General features: G+C 38.1%; 1 pseudogene; it reads right to left on the reverse strand.

The window, feature by feature from the left end:
* Positions 1-1,711: 1,711 nt before the first annotated feature.
* Positions 1,712-3,115, reverse strand: LOC149172573 (ATP-dependent 6-phosphofructokinase 2 pseudogene; annotated as a pseudogene).
* Positions 3,116-4,686: the final 1,571 nt, after the last annotated feature.

Below are 4,686 nucleotides of genomic sequence, written 5' to 3' on the forward strand. Positions count from 1 at the left end.
TATCCTTTAGATCTTTAATTCTAGAAATAAAATCACTAACACTTTCATTTTCTTCCATCTTAATTGAAAGAAGCTTACTTTTTAAATACAATATTTGATTTGTAGTTTCCGTCTCATACAAAGTTTTGAGAGTGTCCCATGTCTCCTTGGATGTTTTGCACTCTCTAATGTGTGGGATAATGTTGTCCTTAACCGTCATTTGCAAAAGCACCTTTGCTTTGTTTTCCCGTCACTCCCAATCTTGAATTGCAACATCTGTGGCTTGAGGGGACACGGGCTTAACTTCAGCGCCAGACACAATCGCCCACGTATTGTTGCCTTCCATCAAAGTTTGCAACTTAAACTTCCAATTTGCATAATTTTCACCATCTAACTTGTTAGATTCAGATAAATAAGATTCTGCCAATACATTAGCCATGTTACTTATTTTCACCGTACCAATCACCAAAAAAAAATTACTAATTTTCACATAAAATTTTATAGCTGCACCCCCTTTTTTTATTTTTAGTTGAAATTTAACCACAAATTTTTATTTAAACCAAAATTCACTTATTACTGAGTTGGAAAGTTCCAAGAACTTAAATCCCAAAAAACAACTGCCACAAACTATTCTTCACTTAGAAAAACTATTTTCACCATAAACAACCCCAATTTGTAAAAATATGCACATTTAAAACTTCATTTCAAAGTGCCCATCGAACGCAAATAAGAGTTTTACACACTGAAAACTTCATTTCATAGTGCCCACCGAAATCACTGTCAAGAATACCAAAAAAATGATGTTTTCTTTTTTCAGAAATATTGCACCCAGCATTAGCCAAAGCGTGCCCCAGTTGTTCATACATAGAATGATAATTCTAGCAACAAAATGAAAAAGAAAACTTTTCCCAAAATTTTCAATATTCTCTACAAAAAAAAATCTAAGCAGATAAAAAATCTCTTGTACCAAAAGCTCACCCCACTAGCTTGTCTTGGGTCTCCAGCGGCTCCTCCTTAGAAATATTCGGCTCCGTTTCTATGACAGCAAACGACTCCCGCTAATGAGACTCATGAACTAGTCCTCTGCACCAGATGACTCCCTCCAATGAGGCTCACAACCAGTGCTCTACACCAACCACTTTTATGCACACGTAGATGAACTGCAAGTTCACAATAGTGAAAAATCACACAAAGGGATGCAGTAACACAGTCCTTCAGCCGGCTCGCCCTTCACCAGAGCTTAATGTGTTGCACACAGTAACACAGGCTGAACACGAAACATAGGACACACACTCTGCAACACACCCTCAACGACTTCAGTCTTTCACTGTTCATAGAGAACAATGACTCACACTCTTGAAGCTTAACCTCGCTCTGATACCAAATCAGAGAACACACACTAAACACAAAACACAGAAAACACTTACTTCATTTGATTACTGAACAGGGTTTTATGTACAACGAAGAAGTTTCTGGAGTCAGTGGCTTCTCCAAAAAGCTATCCAGCTCTCGAGATCTCTGCCGAATTTTCCAGAAGAGACTAGCTACTGCAAGTGGTTGGAATTAATGTCTTCCAACAGATGCATGAATAGTAACACGAGGCTTCAAATATTCAAAATCAACCAATTATCATTTACAGTTTGTGAGTTGTCTCATTTCAACTATTAAGATGCTGATGCATGAATGGCATGCATCCGACCTGCCGCACTATGCTGAAGATCATTTCTCCTATCTAGATCTTTCTAGATTTTGCAAGACAGGAAAAGTTTAGCTGATTGGTTACAGACATCATCCTAGCCCATTTATGATCATTGACTTTCATAAAGTTCTGAGCATCAGCGATTCGATCCAGTGGAATGTAAGCATAGATCACATTTATCCGCCCTGCAGCAAAACCAGTATAGCCCGCCATGGCTCAATGGATGGCAGAATAAGCAAGCAGAGTACAGTAGATATTATTAGCAGCATTAGCAGGCACAGTGCTGATCATATAAGTTTGTTCCATACATTTCAATATAAGGGTCTCATTGGGGATGATGTTTCTTCCATCAACGCTTGAGCTCATCCCTGAGCCATGGCCAATCATCCAAAAATGCAGGATTTCCATATTCATCTCTCTTCTCCTTGTCCTCAAGCACACTGGGAATCATTTCTTGTCCGAACCCCTCTGCAACAACAAGCACAAAGTGTCCATTCTCTTCCAGCGTATGATCCAAAAACTCAAATAACCCTGCTTCTCCTTCCAGATAAAATGGGTTCTCAGGTACAAGGCAGCAGTCCACATCCCTGCTACCCAAAGTTGAATGCAATGCAATATGTCCAGTATACCTACCCATCTAACCTGCCCTACTCCATTAGGGGCACTCTCTGTCTCAACATGGGCAGCATTGATGACACTCTGGGTTGTCTCCCCTGCTGTATGAAATCCAAAGGACACATCAATAATCCCCACATCATTATCTACAGAATTGGGAAACCCAACAATTGAAACCTTAAGGCCCCTCCTCTTAATTTCTTTAAAGACCTTCACTGCACCCCTCATGGTCCCATCCCCACCAATGATATAAACCTGTTTAAAACCACTAGCTTCAATGCCATCCACTATCTTCTGCAAATCAAAGCCCCCCCTTGAGGTCTCCAGCATTGTCCCCCCTGTCTTATGCCAATTGTCGACTAGTTTTGGACACAAAACCACAGGCTCTGATTAATAAAACCCACGATTCGCCGACCTAATCCCTTTTATATCCCTTACTCCATACTGAAACCAGAGACCAATTACAAGCCCTCTGATGACCGTGTTAACACCAGGTGATAACCTTCCACATGTAACAATGGCGTCATGGACTTCATCAGAGCTAAAACACATCTCAGTCCTAGGCCCTGCTCTGTGATAAAGTACTTCTGTTTCCCTTGATATTGTTTGTGTATCTACAGCAATGTCCTCCATAACCATATCATTCTCAGTCACAAAAAAACCTTCAATGGGAAGAAAATATTGGTTATGGATAAGAGGATTTCTAAAATTGGGTACATCCTGTAAGTATTCTCTGAAGTGGGGAGTACCTTGAATCGTCTTCTGGCCATGATAATTGATGACAGAGCATGTTGTTGATGACTGCCTTTCAAGATTTTGCATTGCAGATATCCAGAAAGAACGTAACAAACACACAGAAACAGAAGATTTATAGAAAGTTCAAAGATAATGATCACTCTGAAAACTATTAAATCATTCACATACTGTAACAATTGAAACAACTATAGCATTCATACAGGGTCATAACAATAACAATGTAAGGAAAATGGTATTCCCGGATTAAGTCAAGCCTGTTGTTTGTTGAACTTGTTTTGGAAACCAGAATTTAGTTGTTCGCAAGACCTGTTCTAGAAAACAGCTAGATTTAGCTGTCGTAGTTCAATCTTTATGTCGTAGGTCAACGAATAAATAGTGCACTTTTTTACGGTTACTCTTACCCCTTTTTTCCAGTTCAGCGAATACAAAATACAATTTTACTCAGGTTCTTTCATACTGTGGCAAAATTCCGTGAGCAGCAGCCATTGGTATTTGGCTCAAAGTTTTGAGGACAATACCAAGTGATCACTGTATGCCACAGTTTCCCACCTGGAAAGCTTGTGCAACAATAATGAAATCTTTGCTTCACTTATGTGGTGTCTATATACTGCTAGGACATTCAATTGATTTGATGTTTGGTGTTTCTTTATCTCATTGTCCAATGTATAGACGTTATGTTTTCTTTAATGGAGAACGAGGAAATAAAATATCAGATTTATAAAATCATCTAAAAGGGTCACACTGTCCAAGGTTTTATTGTTTTTTGTTTTTTGTTTTTTTTCCTAATCTAATTGTGTTGGGACAAAGAAGGATGGGATAGGAAGACTTTATGAAGATTTTATATTGATTATAAAGTTATAAATAAAACAATGGTTATGAATATATACTTGGTCTTCTAGATTAAAAATCTTTTTGATCAATTTGAGGGTGTCAAGTTATTTAGTAAGATTGATTTGAGCTTAGCCTCCCACCAAGGTCCAATTGAACGTTAGACTACGAATGCATAGATAATCACAAAGTCCAAGAGCACATAGATATGAGTTGTAAATTTTATATTTGATGAGGTCTTGTCATGGTCTATTGATGAGTTCTCAGTGAGACCTAGATCTAGAATGATCCAAGTGATGTACTATAAATTCATATCATGAGATCGTACAATCAATTGAAAAGAATGGATTAAATCCTTTTCCGCCACTTTGTTTGTCTTATCTTGTCCATGTTAATTCTTAATATTGAACAAACTAATGTATGGAAGGCAACCTTTAAATTCAACTAAAACCTTTTTTAGTTGTTGGTCATGTCTTTTGGCTTGATTAATGATCCAACAACATTTATGAGGATGATGGATGATATTCTATGGCCATTCACAAACTCTTTTGTGGTCATGTATTTGGATGACATCCTCATTTTTAGTAGAACCTAGGCAGAATATTTGTAGCACATTCAAGAGGGCTTAAGCACCATAGGACAACACAAGTTGTAGGCCAATCTAAAGAAATTCTTATTTGGCATTAAGAGAATTTGATATTTGGTATACGTCATGGATGAACATGGGTGCATGTCGACCCAGTGAAGATCCAAGTCATTCAATATTAGCTAGCCCCAACTACTCTAGTGGAGCTTCATCTTCTTAGGCC

The sequence above is a fragment of the Pinus tabuliformis genome, chromosome 4_2 (assembly GCF_031772625.1).
Source record: "Pinus tabuliformis cultivar Carrire ecotype Pingquan chromosome 4_2, CPIR1, whole genome shotgun sequence".
Classification (NCBI taxonomy): Eukaryota; Viridiplantae; Streptophyta; class Pinopsida; order Pinales; family Pinaceae; genus Pinus; species Pinus tabuliformis.